This window comes from Eleutherodactylus coqui, unplaced genomic scaffold (genome assembly GCF_035609145.1).
Source record: "Eleutherodactylus coqui strain aEleCoq1 unplaced genomic scaffold, aEleCoq1.hap1 HAP1_SCAFFOLD_65, whole genome shotgun sequence".
Taxonomy (NCBI): Eukaryota; Metazoa; Chordata; class Amphibia; order Anura; family Eleutherodactylidae; genus Eleutherodactylus; species Eleutherodactylus coqui.
The window spans coordinates 341,984-360,636 of NW_027101698.1; the positions used below are offsets into that span (position 1 = coordinate 341,984).

Below are 18,653 nucleotides of genomic sequence, written 5' to 3' on the forward strand. Positions count from 1 at the left end.
TCGCCGACGTGCCGCGCGCATGCGCCGGGCACATCCGCCGAGCCGAAGCAAGGAAGATGCGGCCGTGAGGAACAGCTGACCTTCCCCGCCCGCGCCGGATGGTAAATACTTTAAATTCCTATTTTAGGTCTCCCGCGGATCCGGACGGCTTCCATAGGCTTCAATAGAAGCCCGCGGGAGCCGTCCCCGCGGGAGACCCGCACGAAAATGGAGCATGGTCCGGATTTTTCCATGCTCCATTTTTTTTTAAATCCCTTTTATTGACGATCCGCGGGTATTTATCTACCCGCGGGTGGTCAATGCATCCCTATGGGATGCGGATCCGCATGCGGGAGATCCGCTGCGGATCTTAAATCATATTTTGCCCGTGGACATGAGCCCTAAGTGTGTTGAGAAGAGGGACCCACAGTTAACTACAAGGAGAATACCTCCCCACCTTACTGCCAAGTGATCTGTGGAGGAATATCTGCATAGCCAGACTGCTATATAGAAACTGTCAGCAACCCACAAAGACAGACCCTGTGCCAAAGGGTACTGACAGAAAAACACTATATAGCCTCCTCAGCATTACAAAATAGCCTGGAAGCAAGTCCCAGCCCCCGCAACACCCAAGGAAGCAATACATCGCGCGCCTCGCAGACGCAAATATCAAATTCCCGGTGCGACCCAGCGGACTCCTCAATCCCAAACACTTTCTTCTCAGCAAATACTGATAGTTCTAAAAAAAGAAAGGACTCTTATCAGGCAAAGCCACACTTAACAAATCTTCAAAACTCTACAGGAGCGCTACCTAAGGCACTCAAGATGGAATAGCAGGACTCTATGTTCTAACTCCACCCGCCACATGAGGCTCCTCAGCAACACATAACAGGACCACTCAACATCAATGAGCTTCTAAAGGAACTTTTAACAAACAACTACGCCTTCCAACGCCTCCATAAAGAATACGCCACCCAGTAGACCACTATACAACAAATAGCGACCAATCCACAGCGCATATCCAAGAATTAACTATTCAGGATGGTTAAGCGACATATTAAAGCAACGGCCCCCAGGAGACTCTCAGAGTACTTCCCGCCTGGCACACAGAGCAACAAAAACAAACCCGCCACATCTCATTCAAACATCCCCGTAACCGAAGAAATACCCAACACCCACAGCCCTGCGGCTCTGTCTCCATACTCCTCCACAGGATCTCTCCCGCCTACCCCAGCCAATCCCAACACCTCCCCTGGAAGCGGAGGGAAAAGGAATGTTCAGGACCCCCTACCAGCCTCCCCCTCCCCAAAAGGACCGGCGGCAAAAAAGAGCCAAAATAACAATCCACAAGAAACTCCCCCGCAGACAGATCCTATCAACAATCTCCAAGCTTATCCCGACTCTGAAAGCCCCTTAACTATAAACGCTCTGAAGACTATGCTAATCTCGCTGCAAAAGGACATTTCTAAAGATATACAGAGCCTCTCTGGTCAATTACAATCTAACATCGACCACCTAGCTACCAGAACTGACCACCTTGAACGGAAAATGGGAGAATTTACCAAAGCCCACAACGAGTTGGTAGATGCGCATGGCAGTATGGAAGAAGTCGCATATTTGAGAGAGAAGGTCATAGACTTGGAAGACCGATCCAGAAGAAACAATCTCAAATTTAGGGGAGTTCCAGAGACTGTGACCCCCCCTGACATTCCACAATATATACTCAAATTACTCCAAACGCTCCTCCCGGACCTTCCCGAGATCGAATATGCAGTTGACAGAGCCCACAGAATTCCAAAAGCACGCTCTGTCCCTGAGTCAGCCCCCAGAGAAATCTTAGCAAGAATACACTTCCATAAAATAAAAGAGGAAGTCTTGGCAGTTGGAAGGCGTAGAGGCACACTACCGACTCCATATGAAGACATACAAATATTTCTAGATCTTTCAGCCGCCACTCTGCAGTCTCGGAGAAAGTTTACAGAAGTTACAGCAGCACTACGAGAGGCGCACATCAAGTATAGATGGGGATTCCCAACCAAACTACTGATCTCAAAAAATGGAACCATCCAGGTTGCCACCTCACCAGAAGAAGGCGTCTCGTTCCTGAAACAATGGGGGATCCCTATCCTTCAGAAACCTCTGAGGACGGCGGTAGAATCTCCTACAAGAATCGAACAAGACTGGAAAACATCAGATAAGCATGGCAGACACGCATAAATTGATGTTGTAAAGGGTCTTGAACCCATAGTTATATTTCTCCTTTACGGAGCCTAAAGTGGATGGTTTAAAATGCCACCCCTACCTAAGGTTCATTCATCCAGTGCAGATAGGCGCTGGATGAACAATATTTTGATTTTGTTAACTGTTAATGATGTTTTTTTTCCTTATGTCAAATATAGTTATAAAAGGTTCAGTAGGAGGCCACTTCCCTACCCCCCCCCCCACCATACTTAATATGAAAAAACACAACGACTCCCCAGCGTATAAACCACCTACCAGTTATGCCCATTAGCATCACATCCCTAAATGTAAAAGGCCTGAACAGCCCCTATAAACGTAGCATGCTTTGGAGACAGGCTCTTAAGTCCCACTCAGACATCTTCCTCGCCCAAGAGACACACTTCCTGAGAGATAAACACCCCCCCTGCAACCACCCTAAATTTCCAAACATTTTCCTGGCATCAAATGAAGGGAAAAAAAAGAAAGGCGTAATGATAGCCATTAGCCGGAACGTTACATTTTCCCAAAAAAACGTATACGTGGACCCAGGCGGGCGATTTCTAATATTAGTCTGCGTAATTAACGCCACCACCTACACTCTAGTAAATGTCTACTTCCCATTTAAAAGGCAGGCCAAATTCTTCAAACATGTTCTTTCCGAAGTGGCTAAAATTCGAGAGGGGAATTTGGTGATCGGAGGAGATCTAAACTCAGTGGTGGACCCTACCTTGGACTCCACCGCGAGCGGCAGGGGCATGTCACCCATTGTCCCAATCATACACTCAGAAGAATTATACGACGTGTGGAGGTGCATGCATGGATCGTAGAGGGACTACACGTTTCTCTCCGCGCCACATGCATCTTATTCTAGGATAGATATGTTCCTGCTGCCGCGGGCAGGCCTCGAGGGGGTTTTACAGGCGGATATTGGAACAATATCATGGTCTGACCACGCCCCCATATCCTTAACGCTCCAAGAGAGCCCATTTCAATAAATGGCGGCATGGTTGCGTGTTTTTTTGCGCTTGCAAATGTGCTTGATTCGTGCTAACAAAAGTACAGTAAGGGCCGCTTCACACAAACATATTTGTTTCAATGGATGCCTTCAGAATTCTCTTTACTCACACATTTCGCATGCGTGCAAAACCTCACCATGCTCTATTTTTGTGCACATTTGCGCACCAAGGGTCCCTGTACAAGTCTATGGGAAGTGTGCACGTAACCGATTCCTATCTCCAAAAAAAGTTATAATAAACAGCGATAAAGTCTTATAAACTCCAAAATGGTACAAATAAAAACTACAGGACATCACGCAAAAACACGAGCCGTCGCACAAGTATCATGCGATACTTCCGCCATGTATCACGTGGACATGAGGCCTAAATCTAAGTGCTTGGTTGTTAGCAGCCGCAGCTGCGCTGCACCTCTTGCTCATCAGTTTTTTTTCCTGCTTTTGGAAACTGCTGTAGGAAAGGGGGTGCACCAGTACTGGAGGTACTGCAATACCAGGTCAATGTGCGGAGTGGACAGAGCAAGCACTTTTTCCAGCTCCCTGTTCTAAATATCCATTTAATATATGATCCCCAGATAGGGGACGTATCAGATGCAACACGCTCAGCCAGCACTCCGGGCACACCCACAATGCACTGAGGGAGCCGGAAGACCTTTGCATAGCCCCGCCCAACGCCTTCTCAACCAGGGTGAGCCGTCCCCGCGGGAGACCCGCGCCTGAATGGAGCATGTCCGGATTTTTTCCTGCACGCGGGACCCGCGCCTGCAGGGAAAAATGACATCCGCAGGTATTTTACTACCTGCAGGTGTCTAATGCATCCATATCCATTGCATAGCGCCGATCGCAATGTCGGGGGTGGGGGGGTCCGAACAGCCCGGGATGACAGCTCCATGCTGCGGACACCGACAGCATGGAGCTGTCACGTCCAGAGCCCGAGGGGCTTTATTCTCTGCAGGACACATGTTTTTACTTCCTCAGAGAATAAAGCCCACTTCGGGAGGACGTAAAAACACTATGGCCCGGGGCGTGGCTTAGCAAGCAAGGAGAGAGGTCGCACGCTGTTTTGCTCCTCCACAGAATCTCCCTTTTCAGCCCTTTTCTGGGTCAAATCAGTGACCCAAACAGAGGCAGACAAGAGCACAGCACCTGGGGACCCACCAGAACCCACAACCGGCCCGGACAAGGCTCACCTGGTGATCTCCAGCCGCCAAAAAGAAGCCGAAGAGCCGCGGCCCTGCACAGCGGCCCGCGCCCTAACCCGACAAGTACCGCGCTCAGAAACACCCGGCGAGGACCGCTCACGGAGCCCCAAGCAGAGGACTATGGCACAAGGTAACCCCTGCCGACTTGGAGGGGAGGCTCTGTCACCCTCAGTGCCCGCGCTCTCACCGCAGCGCCTTGCAAATACACAGCCGCGGCTCCCTCCCTCTGAATATACCGCCGTGGCCACCAACCTGCAGCTCGGCGGCACATACAATCATCAGGGTGATCCCCCGCTGGACTAATCCCCACGCTGGTGGTTTTCCCCCTCCTGCTCCCCAGAGCCGACAATCAGCACGGGCGGGCACACCGGAAGATCTGCACCTAGTCTCTAGCTCCCTGTGAGGCAGCGGCCATCTCGCCCCCCCTCCCCCCTGAGTCGAGCAGGCTGCTTGGCATACTAGCCAGACCAGAGCAGAAAAGTAAAAAAGAGAGGATACTGTGATCCTCCCAGCACATCAACACCAGGCAAAGTTTAAAGCAGTACTCACTATTTCTGACGTGCAGCGGGGGAACGGAGGTCCTCTCCCCGGAGCTCTCAGACCGACAGCAGGCTCCATTAAAGTATAGTGCAATTCAAATATCAATGCACCACAGCACCATCTAGTGGCCAAAACAGAGATAACCAGGACCTGAACCTCTTCTCATCCCTTTCTCAAAGCACTAAACAAAGCCAATCCTTGCCCATTAGAAAGAGCAACGAGGCCCCTAAGGCCTCCTTCCCACGAGCGTGACGGGCTCCGCCGCGTAATATTACGCAGTGAAGCCCGTCACGGCGCCCCCCAGAGACCCCATACTTACCAGCGGAAGATCGCGTGAAGACGCTTCCCTGCACACCGCCGTCGCGTCATGTGACACGCCCACCGCGTCACATGACGCGGCCGGCCGTGTCACGTGACGCGCCGGCCGCGTCATATGACGCGCGGCGGTAGGCGGGGAAGCGTTTTTTCACGCTATCTTCCGCTGGTTGCAGCGGGAGATAGCGTGAACGGAAGCCGTCAGCGCGTACACCCGCAGCAAATAGAACATGCTGCGGGTGACAACGGGAGATTTCACGGTGCGTAATTCCGCGGTGGAATTACGCATCGTGTGCATTGTGCTATTAGGTTCAATAGAACCTAATAGCATGGGGCAACGCAGCGGATTTTTGCCGCGGATTTACGCGGCGTAAATCCGTTCGTGGGAAGGAGGCCTAAGGCCTCATGTCCACGGGGAAAATAAGAATTAAAATCCGCAGCGGATTTTAACTCTTCTCCCGCGCGCGGATCCGCACCCCATAGGGATGCATTGACCACCCGCGGGTAGATAAATACCCGCGGATCGTCAATAAAAGTGATTTTAAAAAAAAATGGAGCATGAAAAAAATCTGGACCATGCTCCATTTTCATGCGGGTCTCCCGCGGGGACGGCTCCCGCGGGCTTCTATTGAAGCCTATGGAAGCCGTCCGGATCCGCGGGACACAAAAATCATATTTTACTTACACGCTCCGGTTCTTCTCTTCGGCGCCGCGCCATCTTCTCTCAGTCGCGGCCGGATCATTTTGCTTCGGCCCGGCGCATGCGCGAGGCACGTCACCGACGTCATCATGCACATCCGCCGAGCCGAAGAATGAAGATCCGGCCGCGACGAGAGAAGATGACGCCGCCGCGAAGAGAAGAAACGGAGCGGATGGGAGGTGAGTTTATTCTCATTTATTCCCATTTTCAGCGCTCATGTCCGCGGGGCAGGAGGGACCCGCTGCAGATTCTACATGGAGAATCTGCAGCGGATCTGATTTTCCCCGTGGACATGAGGCCTAAGTGTGTTGAGAAGAGGGACCCACAGTTAACTACAAGGAGAATACCTCCCCACCTTACTGCCAAGTGATCTGTGGAGGAATATCTGCATAGCCAGACTGCTATATAGAAACTGTCAGCAACCCACAAAGACAGACCCTGTGCCAAAGGGTACTGACAGAAAAACACTATATAGCCTCCTCAGCATTACAAAATAGCCTGGAAGCAAGTCCCAGCCCCCGCAACACCCAAGGAAGCAATACATCGCGCGCCTCGCAGACGCAAATATCAAATTCCCGGTGCGACCCAGCGGACTCCTCAATCCCAAACACTTTCTTCTCAGCAAATACTGATAGTTCTAAAAAAAGAAAGGACTCTTATCAGGCAAAGCCACACTTAACAAATCTTCAAAACTCTACAGGAGCGCTACCTAAGGCACTCAAGATGGAATAGCAGGACTCTATGTTCTAACTCCACCCGCCACATGAGGCTCCTCAGCAACACATAACAGGACCACTCAACATCAATGAGCTTCTAAAGGAACTTTTAACAAACAACTACGCCTTCCAACGCCTCCATAAAGAATACGCCACCCAGTAGACCACTATACAACAAATAGCGACCAATCCACAGCGCATATCCAAGAATTAACTATTCAGGATGGTTAAGCGACATATTAAAGCAACGGCCCCCAGGAGACTCTCAGAGTACTTCCCGCCTGGCACACAGAGCAACAAAAACAAACCCGCCACATCTCATTCAAACATCCCCGTAACCGAAGAAATACCCAACACCCACAGCCCTGCGGCTCTGTCTCCATACTCCTCCACAGGATCTCTCCCGCCTACCCCAGCCAATCCCAACACCTCCCCTGGAAGCGGAGGGAAAAGGAATGTTCAGGACCCCCTACCAGCCTCCCCCTCCCCAAAAGGACCGGTGGCAAAAAAGAGCCAAAATAACAATCCACAAGAAACTCCCCCGCAGACAGATCCTATCAACAATCTCCAAGCTTATCCCGACTCTGAAAGCCCCTTAACTATAAACGCTCTGAAGACTATGCTAATCTCGCTGCAAAAGGACATTTCTAAAGATATACAGAGCCTCTCTGGTCAATTACAATCTAACATCGACCACCTAGCTACCAGAACTGACCACCTTGAACGGAAAATGGGAGAATTTACCAAAGCCCACAACGAGTTGGTAGATGCGCATGGCAGTATGGAAGAAGTCGCATATTTGAGAGAGAAGGTCATAGACTTGGAAGACCGATCCAGAAGAAACAATCTCAAATTTAGGGGAGTTCCAGAGACTGTGACCCCCCCTGACATTCCACAATATATACTCAAATTACTCCAAACGCTCCTCCCGGACCTTCCCGAGATCGAATATGCAGTTGACAGAGCCCACAGAATTCCAAAAGCACGCTCTGTCCCTGAGTCAGCCCCCAGAGAAATCTTAGCAAGAATACACTTCCATAAAATAAAAGAGGAAGTCTTGGCAGTTGGAAGGCGTAGAGGCACACTACCGACTCCATATGAAGACATACAAATATTTCCAGATCTTTCAGCCGCCACTCTGCAGTCTCGGAGAAAGTTTACAGAAGTTACAGCAGCACTACGAGAGGCGCACATCAAGTATAGATGGGGATTCCCAACCAAACTACTGATCTCAAAAAATGGAACCATCCAGGTTGCCACCTCGCCAGAAGAAGGCGTCTCGTTCCTGAAACAATGGGGGATCCCTATCCTTCAGAAGCCTCTGAGGACGGCGGTAGAATCTCCTACAAGAATCGAACAAGACTGGAAAACATCAGATAAGCATGGCAGACACGCATAAATTGATGTTGTAAAGGGTCTTGAACCCATAGTTATATTTCTCCTTTACGGAGCCTAAAGTGGATGGTTTAAAATGCCACCCCTACCTAAGGTTCATTCATCCAGTGCAGATAGGCGCTGGATGAACTATATTTTGATTTTGTTAACTGTTAATGATGTTTTTTTTCCTTATGTCAAATATAGTTATAAAAGGTTCAGTAGGAGGCCACTTCCCTACCCCCCCCCCCATACTTAATATGAAAAAACACAACGACTCCCCAGCGTATAAACCACCTACCAGTTATGCCCATTAGCATCACATCCCTAAATGTAAAAGGCCTGAACAGCCCCTATAAACGTAGCATGCTTTGGAGACAGGCTCTTAAGTCCCACTCAGACATCTTCCTCGCCCAAGAGACACACTTCCTGAGAGATAAACACCCCCCCTGCAACCACCCTAAATTTCCAAACATTTTCCTGGCATCAAATGAAGGGAAAAAAAAGAAAGGCGTAATGATAGCCATTAGCCGGAACGTTACATTTTCCCAAAAAAACGTATACGTGGACCCAGGCGGGCGATTTCTAATATTAGTCTGCGTAATTAACGCCACCACCTACACTCTAGTAAATGTCTACTTCCCATTTAAAAGGCAGGCCAAATTCTTCAAACATGTTCTTTCCGAAGTGGCTAAAATTCGAGAGGGGAATTTGGTGATCGGAGGAGATCTAAACTCAGTGGTGGACCCTACCTTGGACTCCACCGCGAGCGGCAGGGGCATGTCACCCATTGTCCCAATCATACACTCAGAAGAATTATACGACGTGTGGAGGTGCATGCATGGATCGTAGAGGGACTACACGTTTCTCTCCGCGCCACATGCATCTTATTCTAGGATAGATATGTTCCTGCTGCCGCGGGCAGGCCTCGAGGGGGTTTTACAGGCGGATATTGGAACAATATCATGGTCTGACCACGCCCCCATATCCTTAACGCTCCAAGAGAGCCCATTTCAATAAATGGCGGCATGGTTGCGTGTTTTTTTGCGCTTGCAAATGTGCTTGATTCGTGCTAACAAAAGTACAGTAAGGGCCGCTTCACACAAACATATTTGTTTCAATGGATGCCTTCAGAATTCTCTTTACTCACACATTTCGCATGCGTGCAAAACCTCACCATGCTCTATTTTTGTGCACATTTGCGCACCAAGGGTCCCTGTACAAGTCTATGGGAAGTGTGCACGTAACCGATTCCTATCTCCAAAAAAAGTTATAATAAACAGCGATAAAGTCTTATAAACTCCAAAATGGTACAAATAAAAACTACAGGACATCACGCAAAAACACGAGCCGTCGCACAAGTATCATGCGATACTTCCGCCATGTATCACGTGGACATGAGGCCTAAATCTAAGTGCTTGGTTGTTAGCAGCCGCAGCTGCGCTGCACCTCTTGCTCATCAGTTTTTTTTCCTGCTTTTGGAAACTGCTGTAGGAAAGGGGGTGCACCAGTACTGGAGGTACTGCAATACCAGGTCAATGTGCGGAGTGGACAGAGCAAGCACTTTTTCCAGCTCCCTGTTCTAAAAATCCATTTAATATATGATCCCCAGATAGGGGACGTATCAGATGCAACACGCTCAGCCAGCACTCCGGGCACACCCACAATGCACTGAGGGAGCCGGAAGACCTTTGCATAGCCCCGCCCAACGCCTTCTCAACCAGGGTGAGCCGTCCCCGCGGGAGACCCGCGCCTGAATGGAGCATGTCCGGATTTTTTCCTGCACGCGGGACCCGCGCCTGCAGGGAAAAATGACATCCGCAGGTATTTTACTACCTGCAGGTGTCTAATGCATCCATATCCATTGCATAGCGCCGATCGCAATGTCGGGGGTGGGGGGGTCCGAACAGCCCGGGATGACAGCTCCATGCTGCGGACACCGACAGCATGGAGCTGTCACGTCCAGAGCCCGAGGGGCTTTATTCTCTGCAGGACACATGTTTTTACTTCCTCAGAGAATAAAGCCCACTTCGGGAGGACGTAAAAACACTATGGCCCGGGGCGTGGCTTAGCAAGCAAGGAGAGAGGTCGCACGCTGTTTTGCTCCTCCACAGAATCTCCCTTTTCAGCCCTTTTCTGGGTCAAATCAGTGACCCAAACAGAGGCAGACAAGAGCACAGCACCTGGGGACCCACCAGAACCCACAACCGGCCCGGACAAGGCTCACCTGGTGATCTCCAGCCGCCAAAAAGAAGCCGAAGAGCCGCGGCCCTGCACAGCGGCCCGCGCCCTAACCCGACAAGTACCGCGCTCAGAAACACCCGGCGAGGACCGCTCACGGAGCCCCAAGCAGAGGACTATGGCACAAGGTAACCCCTGCCGACTTGGAGGGGAGGCTCTGTCACCCTCAGTGCCCGCGCTCTCACCGCAGCGCCTTGCAAATACACAGCCGCGGCTCCCTCCCTCTGAATATACCGCCGTGGCCACCAACCTGCAGCTCGGCGGCACATACAATCATCAGGGTGATCCCCCGCTGGACTAATCCCCACGCTGGTGGTTTTCCCCCTCCTGCTCCCCAGAGCCGACAATCAGCACGGGCGGGCACACCGGAAGATCTGCACCTAGTCTCTAGCTCCCTGTGAGGCAGCGGCCATCTCGCCCCCCCTCCCCCCTGAGTCGAGCAGGCTGCTTGGCATACTAGCCAGACCAGAGCAGAAAAGTAAAAAAGAGAGGATACTGTGATCCTCCCAGCACATCAACACCAGGCAAAGTTTAAAGCAGTACTCACTATTTCTGACGTGCAGCGGGGGAACGGAGGTCCTCTCCCCGGAGCTCTCAGACCGACAGCAGGCTCCATTAAAGTATAGTGCAATTCAAATATCAATGCACCACAGCACCATCTAGTGGCCAAAACAGAGATAACCAGGACCTGAACCTCTTCTCATCCCTTTCTCAAAGCACTAAACAAAGCCAATCCTTGCCCATTAGAAAGAGCAACGAGGCCCCTAAGGCCTCCTTCCCACGAGCGTGACGGGCTCCGCCGCGTAATATTACGCAGTGAAGCCCGTCACGGCGCCCCCCAGAGACCCCATACTTACCAGCGGAAGATCGCGTGAAGACGCTTCCCTGCACACCGCCGTCGCGTCATGTGACACGCCCACCGCGTCACATGACGCGGCCGGCCGTGTCACGTGACGCGCCGGCCGCGTCATATGACGCGCGGCGGTAGGCGGGGAAGCGTTTTTTCACGCTATCTTCCGCTGGTTGCAGCGGGAGATAGCGTGAACGGAAGCCGTCAGCGCGTACACCCGCAGCAAATAGAACATGCTGCGGGTGACAACGGGAGATTTCACGGTGCGTAATTCCGCGGTGGAATTACGCATCGTGTGCATTGTGCTATTAGGTTCAATAGAACCTAATAGCATGGGGCAACGCAGCGGATTTTTGCCGCGGATTTACGCGGCGTAAATCCGTTCGTGGGAAGGAGGCCTAAGGCCTCATGTCCACGGGGAAAATAAGAATTAAAATCCGCAGCGGATTTTAACTCTTCTCCCGCGCGCGGATCCGCACCCCATAGGGATGCATTGACCACCCGCGGGTAGATAAATACCCGCGGATCGTCAATAAAAGTGATTTTAAAAAAAATGGAGCATGAAAAAAATCTGGACCATGCTCCATTTTCATGCGGGTCTCCCGCGGGGACGGCTCCCGCGGGCTTCTATTGAAGCCTATGGAAGCCGTCCGGATCCGCGGGACACAAAAATCATATTTTACTTACACGCTCCGGTTCTTCTCTTCGGCGCCGCGCCATCTTCTCTCAGTCGCGGCCGGATCATTTTGCTTCGGCCCGGCGCATGCGCGAGGCACGTCACCGACGTCATCATGCACATCCGCCGAGCCGAAGAATGAAGATCCGGCCGCGACGAGAGAAGATGACGCCGCCGCGAAGAGAAGAAACGGAGCGGATGGGAGGTGAGTTTATTCTCATTTATTCCCATTTTCAGCGCTCATGTCCGCGGGGCAGGAGGGACCCGCTGCAGATTCTACATGGAGAATCTGCAGCGGATCTGATTTTCCCCGTGGACATGAGGCCTAAGTGTGTTGAGAAGAGGGACCCACAGTTAACTACAAGGAGAATACCTCCCCACCTTACTGCCAAGTGATCTGTGGAGGAATATCTGCATAGCCAGACTGCTATATAGAAACTGTCAGCAACCCACAAAGACAGACCCTGTGCCAAAGGGTACTGACAGAAAAACACTATATAGCCTCCTCAGCATTACAAAATAGCCTGGAAGCAAGTCCCAGCCCCCGCAACACCCAAGGAAGCAATACATCGCGCGCCTCGCAGACGCAAATATCAAATTCCCGGTGCGACCCAGCGGACTCCTCAATCCCAAACACTTTCTTCTCAGCAAATACTGATAGTTCTAAAAAAAGAAAGGACTCTTATCAGGCAAAGCCACACTTAACAAATCTTCAAAACTCTACAGGAGCGCTACCTAAGGCACTCAAGATGGAATAGCAGGACTCTATGTTCTAACTCCACCCGCCACATGAGGCTCCTCAGCAACACATAACAGGACCACTCAACATCAATGAGCTTCTAAAGGAACTTTTAACAAACAACTACGCCTTCCAACGCCTCCATAAAGAATACGCCACCCAGTAGACCACTATACAACAAATAGCGACCAATCCACAGCGCATATCCAAGAATTAACTATTCAGGATGGTTAAGCGACATATTAAAGCAACGGCCCCCAGGAGACTCTCAGAGTACTTCCCGCCTGGCACACAGAGCAACAAAAACAAACCCGCCACATCTCATTCAAACATCCCCGTAACCGAAGAAATACCCAACACCCACAGCCCTGCGGCTCTGTCTCCATACTCCTCCACAGGATCTCTCCCGCCTACCCCAGCCAATCCCAACACCTCCCCTGGAAGCGGAGGGAAAAGGAATGTTCAGGACCCCCTACCAGCCTCCCCCTCCCCAAAAGGACCGGTGGCAAAAAAGAGCCAAAATAACAATCCACAAGAAACTCCCCCGCAGACAGATCCTATCAACAATCTCCAAGCTTATCCCGACTCTGAAAGCCCCTTAACTATAAACGCTCTGAAGACTATGCTAATCTCGCTGCAAAAGGACATTTCTAAAGATATACAGAGCCTCTCTGGTCAATTACAATCTAACATCGACCACCTAGCTACCAGAACTGACCACCTTGAACGGAAAATGGGAGAATTTACCAAAGCCCACAACGAGTTGGTAGATGCGCATGGCAGTATGGAAGAAGTCGCATATTTGAGAGAGAAGGTCATAGACTTGGAAGACCGATCCAGAAGAAACAATCTCAAATTTAGGGGAGTTCCAGAGACTGTGACCCCCCCTGACATTCCACAATATATACTCAAATTACTCCAAACGCTCCTCCCGGACCTTCCCGAGATCGAATATGCAGTTGACAGAGCCCACAGAATTCCAAAAGCACGCTCTGTCCCTGAGTCAGCCCCCAGAGAAATCTTAGCAAGAATACACTTCCATAAAATAAAAGAGGAAGTCTTGGCAGTTGGAAGGCGTAGAGGCACACTACCGACTCCATATGAAGACATACAAATATTTCCAGATCTTTCAGCCGCCACTCTGCAGTCTCGGAGAAAGTTTACAGAAGTTACAGCAGCACTACGAGAGGCGCACATCAAGTATAGATGGGGATTCCCAACCAAACTACTGATCTCAAAAAATGGAACCATCCAGGTTGCCACCTCGCCAGAAGAAGGCGTCTCGTTCCTGAAACAATGGGGGATCCCTATCCTTCAGAAGCCTCTGAGGACGGCGGTAGAATCTCCTACAAGAATCGAACAAGACTGGAAAACATCAGATAAGCATGGCAGACACGCATAAATTGATGTTGTAAAGGGTCTTGAACCCATAGTTATATTTCTCCTTTACGGAGCCTAAAGTGGATGGTTTAAAATGCCACCCCTACCTAAGGTTCATTCATCCAGTGCAGATAGGCGCTGGATGAACTATATTTTGATTTTGTTAACTGTTAATGATGTTTTTTTTCCTTATGTCAAATATAGTTATAAAAGGTTCAGTAGGAGGCCACTTCCCTACCCCCCCCCCCATACTTAATATGAAAAAACACAACGACTCCCCAGCGTATAAACCACCTACCAGTTATGCCCATTAGCATCACATCCCTAAATGTAAAAGGCCTGAACAGCCCCTATAAACGTAGCATGCTTTGGAGACAGGCTCTTAAGTCCCACTCAGACATCTTCCTCGCCCAAGAGACACACTTCCTGAGAGATAAACACCCCCCCTGCAACCACCCTAAATTTCCAAACATTTTCCTGGCATCAAATGAAGGGAAAAAAAAGAAAGGCGTAATGATAGCCATTAGCCGGAATGTTACATTTTCCCAAAAAAACGTATACGTGGACCCAGGCGGGCGATTTCTAATATTAGTCTGCGTAATTAACGCCACCACCTACACTCTAGTAAATGTCTACTTCCCATTTAAAAGGCAGGCCAAATTCTTCAAACATGTTCTTTCCGAAGTGGCTAAAATTCGAGAGGGGAATTTGGTGATCGGAGGAGATCTAAACTCAGTGGTGGACCCTACCTTGGACTCCACCGCGAGCGGCAGGGGCATGTCACCCATTGTCCCAATCATACACTCAGAAGAATTATACGACGTGTGGAGGTGCATGCATGGATCGTAGAGGGACTACACGTTTCTCTCCGCGCCACATGCATCTTATTCTAGGATAGATATGTTCCTGCTGCCGCGGGCAGGCCTCGAGGGGGTTTTACAGGCGGATATTGGAACAATATCATGGTCTGACCACGCCCCCATATCCTTAACGCTCCAAGAGAGCCCATTTCAATAAATGGCGGCATGGTTGCGTGTTTTTTTGCGCTTGCAAATGTGCTTGATTCGTGCTAACAAAAGTACAGTAAGGGCCGCTTCACACAAACATATTTGTTTCAATGGATGCCTTCAGAATTCTCTTTACTCACACATTTCGCATGCGTGCAAAACCTCACCATGCTCTATTTTTGTGCACATTTGCGCACCAAGGGTCCCTGTACAAGTCTATGGGAAGTGTGCACGTAACCGATTCCTATCTCCAAAAAAAGTTATAATAAACAGCGATAAAGTCTTATAAACTCCAAAATGGTACAAATAAAAACTACAGGACATCACGCAAAAACACGAGCCGTCGCACAAGTATCATGCGATACTTCCGCCATGTATCACGTGGACATGAGGCCTAAATCTAAGTGCTTGGTTGTTAGCAGCCGCAGCTGCGCTGCACCTCTTGCTCATCAGTTTTTTTTCCTGCTTTTGGAAACTGCTGTAGGAAAGGGGGTGCACCAGTACTGGAGGTACTGCAATACCAGGTCAATGTGCGGAGTGGACAGAGCAAGCACTTTTTCCAGCTCCCTGTTCTAAATATCCATTTAATATATGATCCCCAGATAGGGGACGTATCAGATGCAACACGCTCAGCCAGCACTCCGGGCACACCCACAATGCACTGAGGGAGCCGGAAGACCTTTGCATAGCCCCGCCCAACGCCTTCTCAACCAGGGTGAGCCGTCCCCGCGGGAGACCCGCGCCTGAATGGAGCATGTCCGGATTTTTTCCTGCACGCGGGACCCGCGCCTGCAGGGAAAAATGACATCCGCAGGTATTTTACTACCTGCAGGTGTCTAATGCATCCATATCCATTGCATAGCGCCGATCGCAATGTCGGGGGTGGGGGGGTCCGAACAGCCCGGGATGACAGCTCCATGCTGCGGACACCGACAGCATGGAGCTGTCACGTCCAGAGCCCGAGGGGCTTTATTCTCTGCAGGACACATGTTTTTACTTCCTCAGAGAATAAAGCCCACTTCGGGAGGACGTAAAAACACTATGGCCCAGGGCGTGGCTTAGCAAGCAAGGAGAGAGGTCGCACGCTGTTTTGCTCCTCCACAGAATCTCCCTTTTCAGCCCTTTTCTGGGTCAAATCAGTGACCCAAACAGAGGCAGACAAGAGCACAGCACCTGGGGACCCACCAGAACCCACAACCGGCCCGGACAAGGCTCACCTGGTGATCTCCAGCCGCCAAAAAGAAGCCGAAGAGCCGCGGCCCTGCACAGCGGCCCGCGCCCTAACCCGACAAGTACCGCGCTCAGAAACACCCGGCGAGGACCGCTCACGGAGCCCCAAGCAGAGGACTATGGCACAAGGTAACCCCTGCCGACTTGGAGGGGAGGCTCTGTCACCCTCAGTGCCCGCGCTCTCACCGCAGCGCCTTGCAAATACACAGCCGCGGCTCCCTCCCTCTGAATATACCGCCGTGGCCACCAACCTGCAGCTCGGCGGCACATACAATCATCAGGGTGATCCCCCGCTGGACTAATCCCCACGCTGGTGGTTTTCCCCCTCCTGCTCCCCAGAGCCGACAATCAGCACGGGCGGGCACACCGGAAGATCTGCACCTAGTCTCTAGCTCCCTGTGAGGCAGCGGCCATCTCGCCCCCCCTCCCCCCTGAGTCGAGCAGGCTGCTTGGCATACTAGCCAGACCAGAGCAGAAAAGTAAAAAAGAGAGGATACTGTGATCCTCCCAGCACATCAACACCAGGCAAAGTTTAAAGCAGTACTCACTATTTCTGACGTGCAGCGGGGGAACGGAGGTCCTCTCCCCGGAGCTCTCAGACCGACAGCAGGCTCCATTAAAGTATAGTGCAATTCAAATATCAATGCACCACAGCACCATCTAGTGGCCAAAACAGAGATAACCAGGACCTGAACCTCTTCTCATCCCTTTCTCAAAGCACTAAACAAAGCCAATCCTTGCCCATTAGAAAGAGCAACGAGGCCCCTAAGGCCTCCTTCCCACGAGCGTGACGGGCTCCGCCGCGTAATATTACGCAGTGAAGCCCGTCACGGCGCCCCCCAGAGACCCCATACTTACCAGCGGAAGATCGCGTGAAGACGCTTCCCTGCACACCGCCGTCGCGTCATGTGACACGCCCACCGCGTCACATGACGCGGCCGGCCGTGTCACGTGACGCGCCGGCCGCGTCATATGACGCGCGGCGGTAGGCGGGGAAGCGTTTTTTCACGCTATCTTCCGCTGGTTGCAGCGGGAGATAGCGTGAACGGAAGCCGTCAGCGCGTACACCCGCAGCAAATAGAACATGCTGCGGGTGACAACGGGAGATTTCACGGTGCGTAATTCCGCGGTGGAATTACGCATCGTGTGCATTGTGCTATTAGGTTCAATAGAACCTAATAGCATGGGGCAACGCAGCGGATTTTTGCCGCGGATTTACGCGGCGTAAATCCGTTCGTGGGAAGGAGGCCTAAGGCCTCATGTCCACGGGGAAAATAAGAATTAAAATCCGCAGCGGATTTTAACTCTTCTCCCGCGCGCGGATCCGCACCCCATAGGGATGCATTGACCACCCGCGGGTAGATAAATACCCGCGGATCGTCAATAAAAGTGATTTTAAAAAAAATGGAGCATGAAAAAAATCTGGACCATGCTCCATTTTCATGCGGGTCTCCCGCGGGGACGGCTCCCGCGGGCTTCTATTGAAGCCTATGGAAGCCGTCCGGATCCGCGGGACACAAAAATCATATTTTACTTACACGCTCCGGTTCTTCTCTTCGGCGCCGCGCCATCTTCTCTCAGTCGCGGCCGGATCATTTTGCTTCGGCCCGGCGCATGCGCGAGGCACGTCACCGACGTCATCATGCACAACCGCCGAGCCGAAGAATGAAGATCCGGCCGCGACGAGAGAAGATGACGCCGCCGCGAAGAGAAGAAACGGAGCGGATGGGAGGTGAGTTTATTCTCATTTATTCCCATTTTCAGCGCTCATGTCCGCGGGGCAGGAGGGACCCGCTGCAGATTCTACATGGAGAATCTGCAGCGGATCTGATTTTCCCCGTGGACATGAGGCCTAAGTGTGTTGAGAAGAGGGACCCACAGTTAACTACAAGGAGAATACCTCCCCACCTTACTGCCAAGTGATCTGTGGAGGAATATCTGCATAGCCAGACTGCTATATAGAAACTGTCAGCAACCCACAAAGACAGACCCTGTGCCAAAGGGTACTGACAGAAAAACACTATATAGCCTCCTCAGCATTACAAAATAGCCTGGAAGCAAGTCCCAGCCCCCGCAACACCCAAGGAAGCAATACATCGCGCGCCTCGCAGACGCAAATATCAAATTCCCGGTGCGACCCAGCGGACTCCTCAATCCCAAACACTTTCTTCTCAGCAAATACTGATAGTTCTAAAAAAAGAAAGGACTCTTATCAGGCAAAGCCACACTTAACAAATCTTCAAAACTCTACAGGAGCGCTACCTAAGGCACTCAAGATGGAATAGCAGGACTCTATGTTCTAACTCCACCCGCCACATGAGGCTCCTCAGCAACACATAACAGGACCACTCAACATCAATGAGCTTCTAAAGGAACTTTTAACAAACAACTACGCCTTCCAACGCCTCCATAAAGAATACGCCACCCAGTAGACCACTATACAACAAATAGCGACCAATCCACAGCGCATAT

At 51.1% G+C, this 18,653-nt stretch overlaps 3 pseudogenes; all 3 read right to left on the reverse strand.

Annotated features, from left to right (window-relative positions):
* Positions 1 to 3,671: 3,671 nt before the first annotated feature.
* On the reverse strand, positions 3,672 to 3,799 carry LOC136590871 (U2 spliceosomal RNA; annotated as a pseudogene).
* A 5,756-nt stretch (positions 3,800 to 9,555) lies between these two features.
* Positions 9,556 to 9,683, reverse strand: LOC136590876 (U2 spliceosomal RNA; annotated as a pseudogene).
* A 5,755-nt stretch (positions 9,684 to 15,438) lies between these two features.
* Positions 15,439 to 15,566, reverse strand: LOC136590873 (U2 spliceosomal RNA; annotated as a pseudogene).
* Between the last annotated feature and the right edge of the window lie 3,087 nt (positions 15,567 to 18,653).